At 39.1% G+C, this 12144-nt stretch overlaps 1 long non-coding RNA gene across 1 annotated transcript in view; it reads left to right on the top strand.

The window, feature by feature from the left end:
- Window positions 1-472: 472 nt before the first annotated feature.
- The window catches only part of LOC104996781, a 17281-nt gene continuing 5609 nt past the window's right edge, over window positions 473-12144 (top strand). The window contains exon 1 of the long non-coding RNA XR_826242.1: window positions 473-595. This is a non-coding gene — a long non-coding RNA (uncharacterized LOC104996781). The remainder of the gene's footprint in view (window positions 596-12144) is intronic.

Genomic DNA, 12144 nt, shown 5'->3' with positions numbered 1-12144 from the left:
ATTAAGAAAAACAAAACAAAAGTGTTAGAGAAAGACAGAGAAAGAGAAATCAAACAACTGTCTAAACAAATCAATCCAACATTTCCAAGGGCTTGTGACCTGCGGCAATGTCAATTCCGTCTTTTCCCCCCACCTTTCTTTCTTTGAATCAATATAACCTATGATTCTGATCACTCCAATATGTCAGTGCCTGCTGAGGGCACCTTTTATTGCTCATAAAGCCCCAGACGATAATGAAAAATACGCAAGAAAACGATAAATTCATCAAGGTTGTGAGAATATTTGAGGAAAAAAGGAATTTCCTGAGGTAACTGTCCTTGACCTGGCTCTTTAATCGAGTGAAATTTCATCACTTTATCTAATATCATGCTTCATGCTTCAGGCACCCAGCAATTCTATTTTAGTGTGGTCTAATGGGCAGCTGACACAGCCACTCAGCCCCAGACTGCATAATTTGTGCTGACATACTGTGTGGCCAGCAGCCTTGCAGGGGCTGGTTATTTGGCCTTGCCAGGAAAAATGTCATCAAGAAGAGGTTCTTCCTAACAATTTGGGGCTCAGCTTCGCGGGCTTCGGTGGACTTCACTCTCAAGAGGTACGGAGTCCTTGATTTGGGTGGCTGTGCGTATCTGACTATAGGTGAGAGATTAGAAAAGGCCCCGGTTATGGTGGTCTGAAACCCAAATCTAGGTGGTGTAATGAAGAGTGTCATTCTAACTGCTTTGCAGGCAGCTCTTCTCAGAACCCGATTCAATTTGATATTCTGAGGTTAACGTACTGTATTGGGCCTGAAAATAGGAATGCACACGAAAAGCTTTTACAGTTACTCAGTTCACTAAGCATGGCAAACTCATCAACAGCTATTTGTACACTGTAGGCGTGGTGGGACTTACTTTGATGTTCTGATTTATGCTTGCTATTTTCCCCCCAGTATCACTTTGGAGTCGAAATGCACTTTTTTAAAAAGTCAGCTTTTGACATAATAGGACTTCCCTGTAGCTCAAACAGTAAAGAATCTGCCTGCAATGCAGGAGACCAGGGCTCGATCCCTGGGTGGGGAAGATCCTCTGGAGAAGGGAACGGCAAGCCACTCCAGTTTTCTTGCCTGGAGAATCCCATGGACAGAGGAACCTGTTGGGCTACAGTCTGTGGGGTTGCAAAGAGTCAGATATGACTGAGCGACTAACACACACACCTTTTGACATAATAGCTGAGGATATTATCATAAATAAAGCAACACACACACAAACACAGAAATGCCATAATTTCTAACATACACAAACTTCAAAATTTTTCTAAAAAATATAAAGAAAACTGAAGAGACAAGATAAAAACAGAGATCAGCTTGGTGGGAGCCAGAGACAAGGGCAGGGTGGAGGGATGAATAGTAAAATGGGTGAAGCTGGCTTACTATAAAAAAAATAAGTTCTGAGGATGTAATGACCAACACGGTGACTACAGTTAATTATACTGTATTGTATATTTGAAAGTTTCTAAGAGAGTAGATCTTAAAAATTTTCATCATAATAAAGAAACTTTGTGACTATATATAGTGACAGATGTTAGATTTGTGGTGATCATTTTATAATATATACAAATATTAAATTGGTAGGTTGTATACCTGAAACTAGCATAATTTATGTCAATTATACCTCAATTAAAAAAAGAGACATAAGTACATATGATATATCGCCGCAGACTGAACTCAGTACTAGAGAATGAAAAATGCCATCTAAAATGTTATTACAACAACAAAACATGGATTATAGATTAAAGATAAGTACTGTATCAATGCTACATTTTCTGAATTCAGTAACTTGCCATGGTTTTGTAAGAAAATGTGTTTTCTTTCACAATTCACATTGAATTAAAGTATTAATGCTTATGCGGGCACAATGCATGCAAATTATTCTCAAAGGGTTCAGAAAAATTTAATTAGAGAAAAAGGGAAGGATAAAGGATTTGTGGCAAAATGTTAAAAGCTAGTGAGTCATCGGAGAGAGGCAAAATAATTCTTGTACATAAATTCTGTCAAGTGGAGGTGCAGCTGACTTCCCTCCCTCTTTGTGGAATAAGCCAGTTTTGTATTCATTTGCAAATTCATTTCCATATTTCTGATCTTTGAACTGGCTGCAACACTGCCTGTTTCCCTCATTAATAATGAGTTAAAATATTTGACACGTGTTCACTCAAAACAAAATTGGTGAGCCTGGGTAAAAGCATACAATTCTCTTAACCAAAATTGCCACATTCCTATAAGGTTAAAATCTTTGCAAAATAAAATGTTTTGAAAATTACTATAAACAACAAACAACAGTGGGTGGGAAATGGTGTAAGAATGAGCACCTGCTGTGTGCACATATCAAGCAGAGATGCTCTTTACAGCAGACGGTTGTTCAGTCCGGAATCGTGGCCAGGGAAGGTTACGTAAGCTACTGTCGGTCTATTACTACCATTACTCTCGTCATAATGAAGCTCTGTGACTTGTGGTCTCACTGGGACTCTGGGATGTCTGGTTAGATCTCCCTGTATGCTATGCCTTGCTTCATCTCACATCTTTTATATTTAAGAAACTGGAGTATAGCAGCTTCACATTTGGAAAAAAGATTAAATTTAATCTCAAATGGAGCAAGATATTTTTTATCTTGAGAGAGGTGAAAAGTCACCCTGGGTCTGACCTTACAGTCCTCAGGGTCCATCTATGGAGGAGGGGTTTTTTGTCACAACATGTTGGTAGCTGCAGTTGAGGAAGAGGAGAGCTGGAGACTGGGGTGAAGAGTAGGGAGTATCAAGCAGTAGAGGCGTCAGTCCATGAAGGACTGAAAGCAGGACATCTTATCAGTGATGAAATAAGGACACTGTCCTGTCTTTTAACTGCCACATCTTCCATTCTAAGCAGGAGTACTTTTAATACAACTGCTCAAATGTTCCTTCCCCAGTGATTTCCAGCTTTGTTGTTGTTCAGTCTCTAAATCATGTCCAACTCATTGTGACCTCATGGACTGCAATACGCCAGGCTCCTCCATCCTCCACTGTCCCCTGGCTCAATTTCATGTCCATTGAGTTGGTGATGCTATTTAATCATCTCATCCTCTGCTGCCCCCTTCATCTTTTGCCTTCAATCTTTCCCAGCATTAGGGTTTTTTACCTATGAATCAGCTCATCACAACAGGTAGCCAAAGTATCGAAGCTAGGAAGGACCTTCAGCACCAGTCCTTCCAGTGAGTATTCAGGGTTGATTTCCTTTACGATTGACTGGGTTTGATCTCCTCCTCTCTAAAGCAATAGGTACCAGTTGAACTACAGTAAGTTATTGTAACAATAGTCCATAAATTACACTGAGCCTTTATAATATCCCAGATACTCCATGCACAATATCACATTATCTCCTTTAACTCAAAATTCTCTGAGCTAGAGAGTACTAACCCCACTTTACAGATGTGTAAAAAATCCAGGGAGCCTGTGTACCTTGTCTAAGGACATCCAGAGATAACTAGTGTAGTGGCAGAGTTAGATTTCACATCAGGTTCCAAATCCAGAATGCTTAATTACCCTCTATACCAAACAAACTCTAGAGCACAGGTTTGATGAAAACAAGCTTAGAAATTGCTTTATTAAAAGCTCACTGAAGGAAACAATACAGATTCGGTGTTCACAACATAGTACTGCCCGTACTGTGGCCAAGTGTGATCAACTCTCTTGTGTAGCATCATGCTAATGAGATAACCAGTTTAAATAAAGCACTTAGAATATTTAGAGCAAAAAAATGCAAAACAGGGTCATTTTCCTAGATTATTTAAAGTTACTAAGAAGAGAAATGAGGAACTAGTCTTTAACTTTCCATTTTGAATATCTTAAAACACTAGTTGGCAAGACCTCATACTTTCTAAGAGTACAAAACAAAACGGTCTGACTGTGAGAGATTAGAAATACAGGTTTTAAGTAGAATTGTTTCTGTGATGGTAATAAACTATATCAAAATTTTCTCTACTAAAAGCATTTTTTTTTTTTACTTCAAAACATTTTAATTTAAATGGTTTCTGATAGCCAAATTATAACTAGAAGTGTTTGGGATCCAATATTTTATATGAACTGGGTGTATCTTAAATATTAATCCTCTCCTCTATTTTCTGTAAACTCCAATCTCCCTTAATCACTGGAAAATATGAAGTCTCACTAATAAGGCTTTGAAAAGGTTAAAAAAAAGAATCTTCAGTGCATTAAAATGGTAACTTTGGGTGCCATTTCATTTTTTATCTGCTGATAAGTCCTTCACTTAGCTAACATTTATTGAGTGCATGTTGATACTTGTCCTGGAGAAGCTTAGCATTAAAAGGGTAAGATACACTTCAACAGTGAGTTACAACAATGGGAAAAATTAAAATACTCAATAGAGGATGTAATAAAAATCACTTTCCTCTCAGAGAGAGCTTCTTCCTCACTCTACAATATTCTGGTGCATCTGTCCATCACATGGCTTTACCTCCTTTACAATGAGGAGCATGTGACTTAGACTGACCAGCCAGAGAACCCAGCTTCCCAGAAACAGTGACAAATGATGCAAACTGGAACAATCCTCCAAGGGAGAAAAAGGATGATATTGGTGCTGTGGAAGAGGGTTTCTCTTCTTCTGAGATTAAGAGCTAAAAATATAATGTAAATCTAGCACTTCTGAGAACCACTTTCCTATCATTCAGAGTGAAGGGTCTGCTGAAGTCTGAAATCACTGGGATGAAAACAGAGACAAAAAATGGGAACACTAGCTGGGCACTGCATTCAGCTGTCTCAATTTTTAGTTATATGAACCAATAAAAACTTTTACTTGCCCAAATTTATTTGATGTTTCTTTCATTGGAAACTAAATCACCTGACACCAAGGTGATTCCTGAATAAAGTTTGACTGGACTGTAAAACTTATTTCATTTCTAATATAATAATTTATCCAAGTACTACAGGGAGGTAGAGGAAAGAACAATTACCTTCAGCTGGAGAAGGCCTCCCAGTGTTTCATAACGGGGTAATACTTGAGTTGAGCTAGGATTTTCCATGTAAAAGCAGAGTAAGGACATTTGGGATGAGGAATTAGTGTCAGCAAAGCCTTTCATGAAGAAATGTGGAAGCTTCCAGTGCATTTGTGGAACTCACTGATACAAATACACATACACACACACATAGAGGGAGAAAGGAGCAGTTGAGGCTGGGAAGGTATTAGGGGAGCTAGATGATAAAAGACCTCGAAGCAGTTCAGCTTTTATTGTGTAAGCAAATGAAAGCCACTAAAGGTTTTTTGAGGGGAAGAAAAAAACCCTCTTGATTTATCCTATTTCTTGGGGAAATAATCCTGCAACAGTCTAAGGAAATAATTAAATTAGGAAAGATAGGAACAGAAGCCAACCCAGGAGCAGCTCTGGTGAGAGGTGTTCAGGACATAAACACAATGCCTAGGGCAGAGAGAAAAGGGGACATAATCAAGAGACATTTTAGAAATAAAATTAAAAGGGCAAGGTGATAAGTGTTAAACTGTTTGAATAGTAATATCTATTAATAGGAAATTTTTAAAAAGAAATGATGATCTGATAAAGTTTTGATGAAAACATTTTCAATGGTTCAAACCACCATCTTTCAGGCAAAGAGGAACAAACCTTTGAGAAATGCTTAGAAATGATCCAAAACACGCAGATGTACTACGCTCACTCTAGTATCAGGAAGTGAAAGAATTTTACTTCTAAGTTTCTACTTTATAACACATTTTAAACTGCAGACAAATGAGCTGGCATAATGATAGAGTCACAAAATGAATTGCAAGTTGAATGTTAAATGATGCTTGCTTCCTCTGGGTTTTTGTGTGGTCGGGCTTAATCTTAGGACAGCAAGCAAATGTGAATGCAGACTGTCTTCACTTCCTTCCTTCCTTTTCTTTTCTTCCTCTTTCCCTTCCTTCCTCCCCTAAGCCCTTTTTTTTCTCTCTCTCTCTCTCTCTTTTTTTTTCTTCTCTTACGCCTCCACTACAATTAAATTTTTAGCTAGGTTTAGAAGGAAATTTTTCTTTTTGTAATGGAAATAAATCAGTATGCTGTTTTAAAATGGCAAAAGAAAAATTAGAAAAGCTTTCTATGAAAAAAAAAAAAAGAAAAGCTTTCTATGGTCTGGGGAGTGTGCTAACTTCTAGTTTTTAATGCAACAGTTACTGAGCACTTACCACATGATGGGCAAAGTGTCAACTGTATCTTTTCATCCAAAGTAGCCATTTTCTCTAGAAATGCAGTGCTCAGAATCTATGCTTGAGGAATTGTGACTCTTCTAATTTAATAATTAGACATTTTCTCTTTCACTAGATTACACTTCTAATCATAATATCAAATTTTAGGATGATTTCCTTTCCTGGATTGATTATATTATCATTTGAAATCAAATAGGGAATGTGCAGATAGTCCTAAAACTTCCATGATTTTCCCTGAGGGGACACAAATGTTGATTTCAAGTTGTAATCCTTGGCGTGGGGACGGGGAGGCCCCATAGCCTGTTTTAACTTTCAGATGGATATGACTCACTCATCATTCATGTTTAGTTAGATATTGAACTTAATAGCAAACTCTGGCATTCAATACTGAGTGTGAAATAATGTTCAGCCATGTCAGGGGAGGGAAAGTGGATGGTGAGAGAGGGATGATAGGCTCTGAGGATAAGGGGAAGGCTAAAGTGGGAAAGTCGGAGAAGGCAATGGCAACCCTCTCCAGTATTCTTGCCTGGCAAATCCCATGGATGGAGGAGCCTGGTAGGCTGCAGTCCATGGGGTCGCTAGGAGTCAGACACAACTAAGTGACTTCACTTTCACTTTTCACTTTCATGCGTTGGAGAAGGAAATGGCAACCCACTCCAGTGTTCTTGCCTGGAGAATCCCAGTGATGGGGGAGTCTGGTGGGCTGCCGTCTCTGGGATCGCACAGAGTTAGACACGACCGAAGCGACTTAGCAGCAGCAGCAGCAAAGTGGGAAAATAATGGAAATCTAGTTATCAACGCTAGAAACCAGGTGGCAAAAGAATATGAAGCTTACCATCCAGAGGACCTCCTAGGCATTTTTCTGACTATATCCAGATTCAAAACCATTTGAAAGGAAATCAGAATTAAATTCTTAGTTTATATTATAGCATCCTTTCCTGGATTTCCCTGGCAACTCAGACAGTAGAGAATCTGCCTGCAATGCAGGAGAGCTGGGTTTGATCCCTGGGTTGGGAAGATCCCCTGAAGAAGGGAATGGCAACCCACTCCAGTATTCTGGCCTGGAGAATGCCAAGGACAGAGGAGCCTGTTCGGCTACAGTACATGGGGTCACAAAGAGTGGACACGACTGAGCGACTTTCATTTTCACCCTTTCATGTAAATACCACATACCATTATTATTATCCTACATAATAATCTAGGAGTTTCTACAGGGTTTTTTTTTTTCCCATCTTTAAAATGCAAAGAGGGGAAAAAATAAATACTGGTGACCATCTCCAAATCTCCCCCACCAAAAAAAGTAAGAAAATGGAATACAGAACAAAAAGGTATACAAAAATCTCATTTTATAAATTAAAGGTCAAGTGCAAAGGCCAACAGTGAGTAAAGCATCCTTAAGGAGATGTCACTCTTAGAAATGATTCTAAGGAGCGTGAATATGGCTTTTTTACATATAAATCTGACATCGGCTTAGCTAAAAAAAACTATCAAAAGCCATTTCCAGGAAAACTTCAAATATCACACAGACAAATGCATTAATCAAAAAAATAAAAGATACATTTCACGAAATTAAGGATTCTTGAGTTTTCAGACCTTAAAAAAAGTATGTTCTTATCATTTCTTTTAAGCAATAAAAGGCGTTATCATTGGAACAATAATCAACTTTTCGCAATTTAACAAAAAGGGAAAGAGAGCTGTAACACATATTAAGCTTTCATTTTTTTTTTCTTTTTTAGCAAAACAAACAGTGAGTGAATGTGCTTTTACCACATCTGCTTAACCTTGAAGATGCACGGTTTTGCTCTCTCTTGCTGTGGAAGCTTTAAATGGCAAAAACACGCCTGGTTTCATGCACAGTCTGACTGAGTACTTGTGGTTTTGTGTAACATTTCCTCCAAGAATTATAAATAAGCCAAAAACATTAAATAATGCAAAGGGAACCCTCCTTAAGAACCATATAGGAAAGCAAGACTGAGTGAAAAAGTCATTTGTGTTTGCAGTGTAGCCTCATTCATAGGGAAATTCGCATGACCCAGACTTGTCTTTTGACCAATCAATTCATTAAAAACAAATTTAATTAAACATCAACGAATTTGCATCCAGGTAGCCACTGCCCTAATGACAATTATTTGATAATGGTAGAATTCAGGGTTTTGTCTTTTACATCTACACTTATGTAGGTTCTACAATATGTTCACAGGATATACAAAATTGGTCATCAAATGGGTTTTTACATAGATATCTTTTATTGAACCCTTGTTAGCCTACATTTAGGAATAAGGGTTAGGGGGTTGGTATGTAATACTCTAGTTTAAAAGATATTCCAATAAACTAAGCCTAAATCCACTCATGTGAAATAGATGGGGAAACAGTGGAAACAGCGTCAGACTTTATTTTTCTGGGCTCCAAAATCACTGCAGATGGTGACTGCAGCCATGAAATTAAAGGATGCTTACTCCTTGGAAGGGAAGTTATGACCAACCTAGATAGTATATTCAAAAGCAGAGACATTGCTTTGCCAACAAAGGTCCATCTAGTCAAAGCTCTGGTTTTTCCTGTGGTCATGTATGGATGTGAGAGTTGGACTGTGAAGAAGGCTGAGTGCTGAAGAATTGATGCTTTTGAACTGTGGTGTTGGAGAAGACTCTTGAGAGTCCTTTGGATTGCAAGGAGATCCAACCAGTCCATTCTAAAAGAGATCAGCCCTGGGATTTCTTTGGAAGGAATGATGCTAAAGCTGAAACTCCAGTACTTTGGCCACCTCATGAGAAGAGCTAACTCATTGGAAAAGACTCTGATGCTGGGAGGGATTGGGGGCAGGAGGAGAAGGGGACGACAGAGGATGAGATGGCTGGATGGCATCACAGACTCGATGGACGTGAGTCTGAGTGAACTCCGGGAGTTGGTGATGGACAGGGAGGCCTGGCGTGCTGCGATTCATGGGGTTGCAAAGAGTCGGACATGACTGAGCGACTGAACTGAACTGAAATCCACTCATGCTGTATGCAGGAATATTTTTTATGTGTGTACACAGTATCAGTTAACCTTCTAAACTGTATATTTTTAGATAGTAATAATTTATAGTAACTACAAATCCTTTATGAATTAACCAGAGCACCAGCCACAATGTCAAAACAATTAAAAAGAAATTTCATGAAAATACTAAGCTTAAGTTGTCTCCTTTACTTCTGGCTAAAAGAAATAAGCAAAAAAAAAAAAGAGAGATTTGCCCCAAATCAACACACAAGCAGAAAGCAGAAGACTTCAGAACTCCAAGAGGAATGCCACCCATTTAAAAAATAATATTGGATTTTAAATTAAACTCTTAACTAAAGATAGTTCTAAAAATCAATGTGCTCGCTTCAAGGCAAGAAGAAAAATTCTAATATAGTTCTAAGTACACAGTAGGTGCAGAATAGATCACTGATTAACAAAAAAGCAGTGACAAGAATCTCATGCTTTTCTAGAAACAGAGGCAGAATCAGGGCTTTCTTTTTGTCTGGAAGTCCACTTCTGTTATGTGTAACATGGAGGATTGAGAGAGTGTAACTTTACTAGGCCAAGGAAGCAAGGAGACACATAAAAAGGTGTGAAAGAGGAACTTTAGGACTGGCAAAGGCAAGAACACCAGCTCATTTTCTCATTTTCATACATCTCAAAAAACATTCTTTTAAAATAGAAGGTATTTTTTTCTATTTTTTCCTTAACATAGAGAATAAATCTGAGAAGAGCCTAAGATCTCCCTAATCTATTGGTCCTCATTGTTCTTGAAAGTAGGTGGGTTGAGAAGGCTTCCAATAAAAAAGAATGAAATAACGCCATTACAGCAACATGGGTGCACCTAAAGATTATCATACTAGGTGAAGTCAGGCAGAAAAACAAATGCCACATATCACTCGTATGTGGGGTCTAACATATGGCACAAATGAACTTATCCACGAAAGAGAAACAGAGTCAGAAGCGTACAGAACAGACGTGCAGTTGCCAACGGTCTGCGGGGGAGGGATGGGTGGAGTCTGGGATTAGCAGGTGCAGACTATTATATACGGAATGGACAAACAACAAAGCCCTACTGTAACACAGGGAACTATATTCACTGTCCCGTGATAAACCACAATGGAGAAGAATGTGAAAAGGAATCTATATGTATAACAATCACTTTGCTGTATGCAGGAATTAACACAACATTGTAAATTGACTATACTTCAATAAAATAAAACTTAAAAAAAGAAAGAGATGGTTTCCAGTTTTGAGTAATCATTATTCTTTCATCTCTGCAAAAATCCTTCTCAAGATCCAAGAAGGAACCAAAATGAGGTGATAGTGGGATCATCTTCAGAAATATCCTGCTATCCCTTTAATCTCCAGCTGAATGGCAGCTTACAGTGCCCAGATACACACCAAGGCTCCCTGCGTGTGCTCTGGCTATATATACAGAAGGTATAGCCCTGAAGAGACTAAAGCACAGAGAAGCTAAAGGATGATTGTTCCAGACAATAAAGATTACAGGCGGCACTTCTATACAAATTAAGACATGTATTCCAAGTGCACTGTCCAAACAGGTGGACACTATGTACATATTCATTAGAGCCTATGCAAAACCACCAGGGACTCCCTATCTTAATGCAGTCCCATTAAAAGGGAATTAACCTACTTAGAAAAGAGGGCTGTGTGTATTTGACTTGAAAACAAAATTTGACAAGGTGACCATCTGTTTTCCCTCTCCCACTTAATTACAAAAGGAATGATACTTGAAGTCAAACAAAATATCCAAGAAGGAATTGATATTATGACCCACTCATTTTCTTTACAAACTGCACAAAAAGAACAAAAATGGCCACATTGAGAAAAAGCAGAATTAGTGACTGATCTTCCACCACAACCATTCAGCTTGCAGTGTCACCCTGAAAACACTGACACTACTCAGATCAGATCAGATCAGTCGCTCAGTCGTGTCTGACTCTTTGCGACCCCATGAATCGCAGCACGCAAGGCCTCCCTGTCCATCACCAACTCCCGGAGTTCACTCAGACTCACGTCCATCGAGTCTGTGATGCCATCCAGCCATCTCATCCTCTGTCATCCCCTTCTCCTCCTGCCCCCAATCCCTCCCAGCATCAGAGTCTTTTCCAATGAGTCAGCTCTTCGCATGAGGTGGCCAAAGTACTGGAGTTTCAGCTTTAGCATCATTCCTTCCAAAGAAATCCCAGGGCTGATCTCCTTTAGAATGGACTGGTTGGATCTCCTTGCAGTCCAAGGGACTCTCATGAGTCTTCTTCAACACCACAGTTCACAAGCATCAATTCTTCGGCGCTCAGCTTTCTTCACAGTCCAACTCTCACATCCATACATGACCACAGGAAAAACCAGAGCTTTGACTAGATGGACCTCTGTTGGCAAAGCAACGTCTCTGCTTTTGAATATGCTATCTAGGTTGGCCATAACTTTCCTTCCAAGGAGTAAGCGTCTTTTAATTTTATGGCTGCAATCACCATCTGCAGTGATTTTGGAGCCCAGAAAAATAAAGTCTGACACTGTTTTCACTGTTTCCCCATCTATTTCCCATGAAGTGATGGGACCGGATGCCAAATGTGGAAAACTCAGCAGTGGCCACAGGACTGGAAAAGGTCAGTTTTCATTCCAATCCCAAAGAAAGGCAATGCCAAAGAATGCTCAAACTACCGCACAATTGCATTCATCTCATACGTTAGTAAAGTAATGCTCAAAATTCTCCAAGCCAGGCTTCAGCAATATGTGAACCGTGAACTTCCTGATGTTCAAGCTGGTTTTAGAAAAGGCAGAGGAACCAGAGATCAAATTGCCAATGTCCACTGGATCATGGAAAAAGCAAGAGAGTTTCAGAAAAACATCTATTTCTGCTTTATTGACTATGCCAAAGCCTTTGACTGTGTGGATCACAATCA

This window comes from Bison bison, unplaced genomic scaffold (genome assembly GCF_000754665.1).
Source record: "Bison bison bison isolate TAMUID 2011002044 unplaced genomic scaffold, Bison_UMD1.0 scf7180017864298, whole genome shotgun sequence".
Taxonomy (NCBI): domain Eukaryota; kingdom Metazoa; phylum Chordata; class Mammalia; order Artiodactyla; family Bovidae; genus Bison; species Bison bison.
The sequence above is the reverse complement of the archived record's forward strand: the minus strand, read 5'-3'. Positions and strand labels throughout refer to the sequence as shown.